The sequence below is a fragment of the Varroa jacobsoni genome, unplaced genomic scaffold (genome assembly GCF_002532875.2).
Source record: "Varroa jacobsoni isolate VJ856 unplaced genomic scaffold, vjacob_1.0 scaffold_1423, whole genome shotgun sequence".
NCBI lineage: Eukaryota > Metazoa > Arthropoda > Arachnida > Mesostigmata > Varroidae > Varroa > Varroa jacobsoni.
This window is the reverse complement of record NW_019214325.1, coordinates 249,137-262,056: the sequence shown is the minus strand read 5'-3', so window position 1 is coordinate 262,056 and position 12,920 is coordinate 249,137.

The window sequence follows — 12,920 nt, the reverse complement described above, 5'->3', positions numbered from 1 at the left end:
TAAATTATATATAGAAGAACAAGCCTGTCGAGATCTCTGCTGCCAACAGCCCAGTGCCAGGACATCGCTAACTTTGACCCATCCTTTTCACTGTTATATGAAGCATTTTTTTTGTGATGAGCTGGTAGCACTACGATTATTGTGAACAGGCAGCGCAGACAACTGCAGTCGTTGCTACTAGATATTGTAAAGGCGGGAAGAGGTCTCGGCTAGCTCCGAATCTAAGGTGTTAAGGTAGAGGCGACAACCACAACTGCACTGCATGAAACTAGATGATATTGTAGCTAAGCCTTAAAACTGCTCCTCGCTGAGGCTGTCGTTGGTGGAGTGGCGGGCAATACCACTTTACCATTTTGAACGGCCGATAAGGGCGTCGTTCTGCGCAATGTTAATCCCTTGTAGATATCGTTGTATATACAATACGCGGACGTTGAATGTGACGATGAACGAAAAACCCGACAGTGAAAACGAGGCATACTGCCAATATATCGAATGTGTTGCCTCCTGAAGATATTTATGACGTTTTCGTTGAGGTTATGACCGTAATCGTTGTAGCTGGCTTCTTGTTGTTGTTGTTTCGGTGGTTGGTCCCTCGAAACGATTCATATTAGCACAGAAAAAAATACATGACAACATCTACGATCGATTTGTATAGGCGAGTAGACTTATGTGTTTCGATCGTTAAACTTACTAGACTTGCTGATCCTGTTTTTCTGCTGCGTCCCGTCTCACTTTTAATTCCCCGATATACATATGGCTACATGCACCGTTGACACGTTCTGCTGAGATGCCGCTTGTCAATAATGATTAAATTTAGCTACCACGAATACAACTAGACTGATACTGTTTATAAGGGCGGTGGCATCTTTTCACGGGGTCACGCTTTCTCGCACGATACCCACTCTGATCGTCAACGAGGAGAAGCAGCAGTACCGCCGCAAGTACCCCCGGACAGCCACCCGCATCTCTTCAGTTTCGCTGGCTGATCCTGCAGGTGCATTCTTTCCTAAACGACCCTCACGGACGGGCTGACTAACTTTCACATGAAACTGTCTATTCGTCTGCTGCAGACCTTGCTGGATGGCTCACCAATAGGCTCTTACGATTTTAGTCTCTCTCTCTGTTTCATTTTGCCTGCCACCATATCTACATGTTTCGGCTTTTTCGCACTTCTTAGCCATCTAAGCTGAACTAGCAAAGAGCCGAACGAGCAACAGCCAGTGAGCAACGCAGTAGACATGCGCGCCAGCCTAAAGCTGCTAGCGTATAGCTAGACAGGCTAACATGAGGAAAGGTATCTCCACGTTTGTCCATCGCAGAAACCCCAATATCGGTTTTTCTTCCTCTTTCTATCTTTCTCAGACGATGTCCCAGTCTTAACGACTACGGGCCCAAACAAGCTAGGTTGTAGATGCTGTGTCTACTGACCATTTTCTGCTGTTGCTGTATGTATAGAAACTCACTAGGTTTCGTTCCCTCCAATCCCCGGTCGCCCTTCTCAACCCCAAGTAGTTGAATGCGAAGATCTTTGTGCTGCTGCTGCTGATACTGTTAGACGAAGTCGTACAATACCCCAGTCGATCTCTGTGCGCCCTGCATTTCTGCGATAAAAGCCAAAGCAACACCAGCGCCAATATGACGCCGTATTGCCTTTTCGTCTTTTCAAAATGTCGCTCCTGTTTGCGTACTTCATCCTTGTCCAACTGTGATCGTTTTGCCGCGTTGTGCGTATCTCGCACCTCACCGCTCCTGGTGTACGTGTAGCGTAATGGCACTTCATGCCGCAGTGCATCCCACATGACCAAAGTAGTACCGGCATCACCTCTGGCTGTTGAACGCGCGTTGCGCGCCCTTTGCTCGGCTTTGAAAACGATGATTCTTAATTCCGCCGCCGAGCGCGGCAGCTCTGCGCCGATAGACGGACCAACAAACTGATTGATTGTTCGCTCACTGGTTTTCCATTCGCGTTCTTCACGTTGGTCATTTATGGTTAGAACTGATGAACGGAGTCCTTCTCCCTCTTGTCGCCTCGTGCGACAAGTTTTTTTGCTTCGCCCTGAAGCTACCAGCGCCACTAGCGCCGTGATGGCCATGATTATCATCATCAGCGTGCGTTTTTTCCGTGTCGCTCCGTCGCTCAATCGGTGGTGCTGCTACCAGTGTCATCGCCGTCGTTTCCCTGCTCGTTGTAATCCTTCGCCAAAGCCAAAGTTACTCTGTAGAGCGATGTAGTGCCGGAGCTTAGTTTTTCTCTATACCTCTTTGTTCCAGCAATGACGACGATCGAATCAACTCCGATCACCAAATCGTCAGCACCACTAATACTGGACTACCCGACTGACGGAAATAGCATTCACTGCCGACACTTCGTTTACTGTGGCAGCTTAGCTTTTTGTTGTTGTTGTTGTTGTTGTTAGCTGTTGTCACTGATATAGCGGTTGCTGTGGTGGTGGGCTGGAGAGGTCGGGGAATAATAACCAACAGCGGTCGCCGCGGCGGCAGCAAACGCAACGCAACGAGATGTGACCCTCAATGATGGCAGCATTCCAAACGCAGCGGTGGTTCCGCGCGCCTTCGTTCGACTCATTTCTTCTTCTTCTTCTGCTTCTGTCTAGCTGTTCAGCTTAGTCGTCGACCTCTCCTTCCCCCATCCCTCCGCAGCTCATTCTCTGCGTGTCTCTGGTTAGTAGCAGATCCTACTGGCGATTTCTTCGCCTTCTTCAACCAGCTCACCCGCTAAATCAAAAGTCAGATCGCCTCTTCAGTAGACAGCGTCGACAGCAGTAGCAGCTCGCCACCAATCCTGTCACTGCCGCTTGCGGAGGCCGATGACAGTGGTGATGATGATGGAACGATTAGTCGTCTGTCCGTTGGACCACTGGTTCGCTGGCCGTGTTCCGTTCGACCGCTTGCCCCCGGCTTAACTGGCTGGCTGGCTGGATGGTCTTCAGTTGTCACTGGACGACGGCGACGGAAGTTCGTTTTCGCCGACTCTGAGAACGTCAAACCAAAATGAAGGTCTTCTCTCTTTCCAATTCGAGAGGGAAAAGAGTACAGATCAGCTTGAACAGGTAAACCGTTGACCAGTGGACGATAAAAAAGAGCAAACAATTTCTAGACACGAACATCTTTTGGGTATCGATGGCGTTACAAAACAGAGGAAAAGAAAGTAACAGAAGTAGCAAAGCAATCAATGATCCGAGCAGACGTAGCGACGGGCTAACGCGGGGACGTCGAAACAACAACAACAACCGCCACGACGATAACAACAACGACGACCGATGATGATGATGAGTGCTTAGAGTAAGGGAAAAGGAATAATATATGTCGCTAGTCAGAGCCCATGTGGGCCACTCACAGAGAAATAAAAAAAACACGAATAATAAAGTACGATTCTATTTTGACTATGGTGATGATTGTACTGTCGATTTCAATATAATAAAACGATAACGCAAATAAATGACGGAGCAAATCGCTAATATGAGCGAATGGCAATGATGCTAAAAGTTAAAAAAAAGTCCGATTTTTTCCTTTTGTATTAATTATTTAGCTTTATAAAGCTTTTACCGTACCGTTAGGATAGTCTATTTAATGTGTCATTTTCAGAATAGTCATATATGAAGATAGTTTGGAGAGAGACATTTTATTCTGTCTGACACAAAAATGTTCCAAAATGAGATACGAAATCTACATAGATACATTGATAGATATACAGATAGAGTTTCAGCTTGTTCCATACGACCGTACGATAAGAAAGAGATAGCAGTAGAAGGTTTATCGTCATCGTCAATAGTTCGTCGGTTGAAAAGCTTTCTGATATCCAAGCTCATTCATATTATGTTACAATCCGACTTCGTTGAAAAATGGCGGTTCTAGACAGCCTGAAGTAGTTTGACAGAACGTAGTCGTCACCAGTCTGGCCAGAACCTGATCATCAACATCGTTGTCACTGCCTGCCTAGTACATCGTGTATAGCTGTTACCGTACGTATATTTCGTTCGAAAGCCCTCGCCTTCCCTAGCTGGCCCAGCGTGACCGACAAAATGGCCGATAACAATAGTTTCTTGACCCGTAGGCTTCTCACGATGACGTATTAGGTATGTGGTGGATCCACTCTCGGTAAACAGCCTAACAGGGTATGCGGACGCCCTACTTCCTAGTTTGTGCGATGCGTTCTTGTGGCGGAAAGCAGACAACGTTAAAAAAAGGGAGCCTCCCTGGCAAATCTTCATTCACGCGTCAAAGTGCATGCATATTTCTATTGTCCTAGCATTAAATCGTAAGCGTCGCCTGTCGAATGCTGTCCTGCCCGTTACGTGGCGCGGCCTAGACTTCCTCAATAGGCTATAGCGAAGCGAAAAGAGATAGGAGCATATACATAAAAATAAGCAAAAGCTACATCAGGTAACAGCTGTAACGGCCAGAACAGCACCCGACTGATTGACTTCTTAGTGGGCGATGACAATCGAAACGGTAAGTTCGTCAGAGAAACGTTATTGGTCGGCTGTCCCTGAATTTTTTCAAATATATCTATTAGGCATTACCTCCCGGAAAAATCCACTAAGTGCAGTCGTAGCAATGAAAGTGTGCGACCCCGTAATAGTTCATTTCTTGGCCTGATTGCTCTTCGATTTGGTGTTGACAGCTACGGCACGCATTAAAATATCGGCCGGTGCGAACCAAACGAACTATAACAACAGGAACGGAAGCACTTCAGTAAAAAGCAGACGGGGAATGGTAGAGATGTTTCTTGGATTACTAATGGTTGCCTCCGACAACGATAGCGCACAGAATGGCTGCTACCACTGCTATTATTACTGCGACGTCTATTACGAGGTTCTGGGGGGAGCGATATGATCGTTTGCGGTGTCGTTGTCGCCGTAGCTGTTATCATCTTCCCTACGTGCTTACTTTCCATACACTACGTTCGCCGTCCGTGTGGGTCGTTCGTTTTGTGTTTTGTGACTCGTTTACTGACTGACGTTCATCCGACAAAGCGACAAACAGACAAATAGACAGTGAACCGCTACAGAACGTCGTACGAGCATGTACCGTGCGCTGACATCGCTTCGTCTTTCCGTACGTCCGCTAGTTCGTCTGTTTGAGCATCCAGACGCTCCAGGGCTGGCGACGAAGCCAGTTAGCACGGAAGAGGAAAGTAAGGCCTTTAGAGTGTCATCTTTGTGCCTTGCACGTACACACACACACACACACACACATCTAGAGAAATTACGAGAGAAGAAACGCGATGATGATGATGATGATACTGTTCTTAATAGCGAGATCGTAGCATCTAATATCTTGTGCTGCTGATGTTGCCCCCACTTTTGTTACTGCTGTTTAGGTCATCGCTATGATCATCGTCAGCGACGATAAGGATGGTCTTGTATCATTGCTTACGACTGCCGCGACTGGTTAAACCTAACTTACGAATCGTATTCAAGTTCATTTTATACGTAACAGTGAGAACCTGCGAAACGATGATTGCTGACTCTGTTTAGCCGATTTGGTAAAGTGAGCCATGGTAATGATCTTGTGAATGAACGACCTGAGTGTACTTCTTGGTATTAGCTCCTCTTCGCGAACTCACCTCACACACACATAGGCCGAAAGAAAAAGCAAGCCATGAACAAGCCAGGTAACTTCCCTCTACAACAGATTGTCATATTAACAATCGATCAGGAAGAGGTAGAGCTCTTGGTGTGTGGCGGAATCTGCTCTATGGACGAATGACAGGCTCAATGAATGGAGCGTAACTACCAAAACAGCAATGGAAACTTACGCGAGTCGTGCGCAGCCGTTAACGTAGTTTTCTTACGATCACGTATTTATGTGTAAGAACGGCGTGATCTAAGCGACCTGTAGTAGTAACTTACCGTAGCTGTATTAGCAAACATGTCCCGATAATAGCGTCGTCTGCAAAAGCTCCATTGACTGACTAGCATAAAACCTAACGTGTAAGGCACCTAAAAGCGAAGGCGGTCTAGGCCCTTTTCAATCACCGACGGCTAACAGAACCCGTTGTAACTCTTACTAGCGCAACGACCCCGAAGACTACTACGGCAGCGACAAGAATCCGTCCGTCAGAGCTGGTCCCTAACGAACGCTATCTTGAGTTGGCAGACGGGCTAAATTTGCCAACAACATGTAAAGAAATCATAGCAAAGCGATATTTACCGTAGTGTGCTTGCAGTTAAGGAGATGATACGGATAATAATGAAGTTTCGTGACCCACCAATCGAATTCAACCAGCCGGCGAAACTCTGTTCTGTTGCAGGTAGCTTCACGATCTTCACGATTGAACCTGCCTTCTCAACAGAAGGCATCCCAAGCAATTTGACGGTAACAAAAAACCCCGTTTAAAATATTGATTGCCTGATCCATCATATCGGTTAGTACCGCTTGCTTACGATTCACACGTCGCGATCTTTAGGGCATATTTCGGCTAGGCAAATAACGCCGATCTGACAATAAGCAGAAGCCGGGATTGGTTAGACTTGCAAGCATCACCAATTTGGAGGTTTTGTACAGAACCAAATAGCTGCGTCAAGTTATTGTTCCCTCCGCGGAGTTCAGTACGAACCCCCGTCATTTGGGTAGCTGACGGGTGGTGCGAGTGGTTTCAAAGAAGGGAGTGACCACCGCATGTAATTAATGTTATTATTTATAGTAGCAATAGCTGAATGACATGTCGCTCGAATTCTGAGATTATGTCATCAGGAAGAAAACATAATCAGGTAATTCCGGCAGAAATATTCGTACGATCAATCCACTGAGGTTAACGAAAAAGCTTCATTAATGTATTTTTCAGCGACATACATTTCATGCTTCGTTTTTTTAATAACAACAAACGTCACCTAGCAGTACCTAGGTGTCAAATCTTAGCGCCAATTCATGCAAGACATACCTGACATTTCTTGTTTGCTATAGACGTTTCAATGTTAACACGAATAGTATAATATTATATATCCAATGATACGCTACTAAAGGTAGTTTGCTCGACCCAAATTTAGCGAATGTAACCCTTACTTCCTTACACATCTGATTTTCGCAATGGACAGAAGCACCTTATTCTTACTTTCGGCATTTCGTTGTTATCAAGCCAGACTCCTCAATCACTCGGAACATACTCCAATGGATTGATGCCTCTCACGCTAGTTCATTGGGTTATTCATGCCGTCATCAGCAAGGGGCCGCCCATACACCGTGTAGTGGTCTCAGTCCTAGTTATAAACGAGCTTCGCAGTTGTTTGGGATCCGGCAACACTATCGGGTCGCACGTCAGCGTCAGCCACAGTCACCCCACGTTTAGGGGTTGTCTCGGCCTTGGTCAGGACGCAGCAGCAGCAATTGTAAGCACAGGTTAAACAAGCAGCACGCACATCGATATCTACAGCAGACGGGCGGCCACCATGAAGCAGGACATGAGTTCAGCGTCGTTAAACCAAGAAGTATGCGCATACAGCAGTAAGCGGAGCACCCCACATATGACTGTACACGCATTCCGAAGGACACTGTGTGTACATTGCTTTAAATCTTTCTATATATACGTTTGTTATTGAACAACCAAAAGGCACTACTTCACGCGGCTGATTTCTAGCACGAAACGAAGTGTATTGGATTCAAAGTGCATCCCTAAATTTGCGCTACCACGAGGATAATTTTCAATGAGCTAAAATACGTAAAAGCACTTGTTACATGTACTAGAAGTTCTGTTTCCTACGATAAGGTGGTTTCTCAGGTGCAGCTTGCTATTACAATATATGTGGCCAGGGCTGTCCACTATAATAATAACAATGCCAACTTAACGTACGTAGCGTTCACGCCGTAAACAAAAAAAAAAAGTGTTTGTATAGTAAACACTTGATCACTATAATGCATGATGAGCATGTACTTCTGGGCTATCTACGGTAGGGGGTAATTCTACCTAAAGAGCCACTGAACGCCTTAAGACCCGAATTAGACGACTATATTAGCGCCATCAACAGGAAAATCTACGCGATGCCTTAACTACTGTTCGAATTCTCGCGCTCCTGATCCAAATTAATTAGAAAATTCTTTCAATGGCCAAAGAGTTTTGGCGAGGACGGTATGTGCTCGTTGGCCCTTCCTTTTTTTACTCAGTTGCTGTCCGTTCGCACCAAATTCGCGCTATGAAGAACAGCTCTTCCTTTGCTTGGAAGAAAATCACAATAAAAGCAATATAGCTTCTTCGAATGGAACTGAATCCAACTGACAGGTAGATATGATAAGATCGTAAGGCTCTTTTGATTGCACTGCCTTAACGATACATACAAATATTTATTAGTTCGTGTAAAATGGTCTCGGGCTTATAGTAAATGGGTGTTGTTCGAAAAAATTAAACATTTGTCTATGACAAATGCATCTCGTTAATAAGTCCCTTGTCTGGCCGACCGGACATAACTACAGTCTCAGGGAGGAACAGCCAGGCAAAATATTATATTGATAATTGTCATATTTCTATCTTACGGCTTACTGTTGGTATTTGTATAGCCTACATATTGCTACCTATTTCGTGTTGCTACCTACTAAAAATATGACGATTAAAATCACTCGTGAACATATTCCAGATCGTCTTTTTCGTATCTGCTCGTGACAGTGTTAATTTCGTTTTTGTTTTTATACGAATCACAGATTTCGTTTATGGAGTTGTAAACCCGGATGTTCGTGGTCTTTCCCTTACTGCTACTGCTACTATATCGATCATAGCAATTACTAGACAGGTAGAAAAAGGACATTAGATATAAAAGGATAAAGGAAAGAGTACTCGCAGCGCTAACGCACGGGCGTGATGACAGCTCATGCTTATTGACGACGCTGTTCGTTGGTGGAGGTAGGACGGATAATGGAAAATATTCTTTGGTGCGGGACAGGAAACAGAGTACGCTAACAGGGTACAGAAAGAGCTTTGTTCGCTCCGACGCTACCGTAAGCGCGAGGCAAATCGTCTTCGCAGATACAATGTCGATGTCGATCACGCTTGTATCACAGTTATAATTAAATGATTGCCGATAAGGTAATAAAGGCTATTAAAGCGTAAGGTCTCGGAACGAGCGTATGAAGACAAAGGCGGCACGAGCGCGATACGAAATGGAGACAGGTTTAGGGCGTTCAATAATAATTTATTTGCTTGTTTATTGATATTTTTTTAACATATTGTGTGTTCTTGTAGCGAGAATCGTAGTTGTGTGCTTCACTGGATGCTTGCTGTTCATATACGCATCCATGCAGACGTGGATTTGTAGGCGGCAGTAGTTCATAGCTTGCTAAATACCCGGGTCGAAAAGCAAGCAGCGCTCAGGCATTGCCTTTACGTTATGTTACACTGTGCCGAGTCTTCTATAACAAAATTCACTCGTTTATTATGGCGACGATCACATCAGTTTATCAGTAACGATACTGACGTCCTGCGGTAGCAGGTATGGCTACATAGAGGTCACAGGTCCATGGACGAGGTTGAACTCACATGTTAAATTAGAATGTGAATGCCACACCCCTTCTGCCGGGAAGGCATAACTTACAATCGCGTACATCACTGCTGGGCAATATTTCCTATTAAACGTACAAATATACTATTTCTCACATGTCGATGTATAGCCAATTACATATTGAAGGATCCAAGTACGTTAGTGTTTTCTTTTGGTATCCTTCGGCCCTGTCCGTATTTAGCAAGTGCGTCAGTCGCCGTAAGTCGCAACAAGCCGCCACAGCGACATATGGATCGAGTAGTTACTCCACTCCTTATCGCATTCTCATCCGCGCGATATGTTCCATATAGACGCTTCTTGTCCTGATGGCGTGGCCGTCTGCTATGACGTGACGTGATATTCCTGCTTCGCGCAGAGCCATCTGAATATTGCTGGCATCTGGCTCCGTGCTTTCCTTCGGTTCGCTGTCAACGAACGTCGACTGGCTACACCCAGCATCACATATACAGAGAGTACGGTTGTAACCATTGTTGAATCGCTAATCTGCTGTGACTGAGTAGTTGGACAATTACCTGTCATTAAAGAGCGAAAAACATGCTCATTTGAACGTTCGGCTTTCTCCATGGGTCTGGGCCCGAGATCTGGTGACCGAAACAGCCACTGGTGCCCAAAGTGTTCAAGCATCTGCTGGTATAAGTACGGCAATGCCTGAAGTAACAGGGCAACAAACACGTAAGAGAGTCCGGTCATCTGTCTGTCGCGGACACAGCTTTACTTGTTGGTTTTCCAATGAACCAACCAACCAAACGGCACCTACTACGTGCAGAGCTGAACTTGTCGAAATAATGAAAAATTGCTAAAGCGTTGTATACATCATTTACTATAGTTGCTATATGTTTTTATGGGTCTAATAATAACCGGCGACTGCTACCCCAACTTTAAAACAGATGACCATAATTTTCTTAAAAGAATGAACATTTGCAAACGGACGTCGATATTTGTTTTGAAATATTGCAGATCAACGTTTCTGGGAGGGACTGAACCATGATACAACTGCGAAGAGCAGCGGCTGGCTGTCTAGAGTGAGTGAGTGAGTGAGTGATTTGGCCTATTTAGCCTATTGTTGGTGTCTGTTTGGCACTAAATTACAGAAAAACATCGGGTACATACATGGTGAATTCTAACCAGCGCGCCGTGATCTGAAGCGGCTGGAAATTCAGGCGCTGCTGAAAAAGATATCAAATGCTGCTGATTGTTGCGACGATGACCTAAGGATGAGTTGCCATTTTTCCATAGGCATTAGGCACCCATATGATTTGAACACTAGTTATTATAATGAGCCTATATTTCTTATGCGAACCGATGCTATGCGATCATCTGGCCGCTTAATGAACGATACACGTCAGCATGGTTAGTACTATTTGCGCACGTACCGATATTAGAAAGCTGACCCAATGATTCGTTTCGACCGCTGGGTTTTGCGTTGGGCGTTGGGCATTTTGTCATTCTACTAAATGCCGATACAGCCTTTTAGACGAGCAATCTACAGCCAGAAAAATGTATGTCTATTCATTTCTCTACTGATGATTTCTATAGTTTCGTGCTCGATGCATTCGTCTCTGTGTGGGTATGTGCGCAATATTTGTTTTTTCGGTGGTGGCATATGGTGATCGCGCCGGTCGTATGCTCGCTGACTAATTTCAAGACTGTCTGACTCCCGTGATGGAACGCGGGGCGAACGTACGGTGCTTCCTTTCTTTCATCTTTCTTTGCCCTAAAATGGAACGCGCAACCGTCTCATTTAGCGGCAGCAACAGTACCACTAGCAGAAATTACAGAATTAAAGCGGTCAACAGTCAAAAGAATCATAAATGACACGGTGTGGACGAGCAGATGTCGCTGTCACCGACGTGAGCGAGCTCTCACTACGGCGGCTGGTAGTGCCGCTGCTCTTGCTGACGCTGGCAACGCAACAACTCTTGTATGAATGTGAAAACTAAAATCCTCAGCCAGTGCGCCGCTGCCATCACCCAGCGGCAGTGATCGGCCGCTAAAATCAGACGACAGCCAACGGAATCTCAGTCGCCAATCGATCGCATTGACATAGATACTGTAAGTGTGCATTACATGTCCAAAAAATAGAACAGTCAGAAAGAAAATGGTAAACTACAGATGACCCGATGACGTCCCGTGCGCCACGGATACTACTAAGTGCAGCTAAAGCGTCAAAATGTCTTACATACGAATCGCTCTGCTTGACGTCTCGTCGCACAGGGTGCAATTCATAATTCAATATGAGTCAACAAATAGAAAAGCTTACGCGATGAACGCTTGAAGAAACATTGTATCTTTGTGAAGCGGCGAAGGTAGCTTGCAAAAGACGTAGCGTACAAAGGGCACTAGGGACAACACGGTATCACTGGAGTGTAGAAGGAGAAGAAATGCAAGGAAAAGTTAGGAGTTCTGGAAAATCGTTTGTTTCCCTTGATATTAACCAAAGTGCGATGAAAACAAAAACAACATCATAACAGGAACACCCAAGCGGGAAATAACGTAGCGACTGATAAACCTAAGATGAATCTAATAAGAGTCGGTAGCTATACAATCTCAACCAGCATCAGCGCTCAGCAGCGATACTGCCGCAGGCACAGGTCGCCGCAATTAGAAAGACTCAATCAAAAATGGGGATACAGAAGGAAGAAGCAAATATGGACATCGACGGTTCAGGAAATACGAGCGATTCGACAAGAAAAACGGCTTCGCTGCTGTGGATACTATGCTACCAGCAGAATCACAAACTGGACCATGGGCGACAGAAGCAGCGTTTGATCACCCGAGTGGAGCAATTGATCGGCGAGCAGCTCTGCCAACTTTAGCTTTTTAGACATTTACCCTTGTAACGAGACGAAAAAAAAAAACGAGAGTAAAGGAGAGTAGACAGGAGGCAGAACAAGAAAAGTTAAGGAGTAGTACTAAACACAGCTGAACTGAAGTGATCAGACAAATTGCCCGGGAAGGTAGGTCCTTCGTTAATATCCCCACAAGAGTCCGTCTCCTCTGCCGGCGCCGTCATGGTCCTTGTCGTTGGCGTCTCGACCATCCGTAGCAGCAGGTAAAAGACTTGGACGAAACGGACGAAAAGGGCCGAAGATCAACTGAAGGAGAAGGCTTGCAGGCATCGTTGACTGGCAGCAGACCGATCGAAACCGAGACAACTGAACAAGTGACAGCAAATATGGAATAGAGATTTACGTAAAGCATACGCGGTGAGCTGCTTAGATGACAAGTGGACCCGGGCTTGCGCTTGCCAACAACGAGGGTCCACTGCGAGCATCTATGACGAAAGGCACCATACATACGCAAGACTGTAAGCGTAAACAGACGGGATACAGACCAAAATATCGATATGTTAAATAGGGCCCAATAGAAATGAAGATACACTGAAGATTAAGGATGCTTAAAGGCTAATAG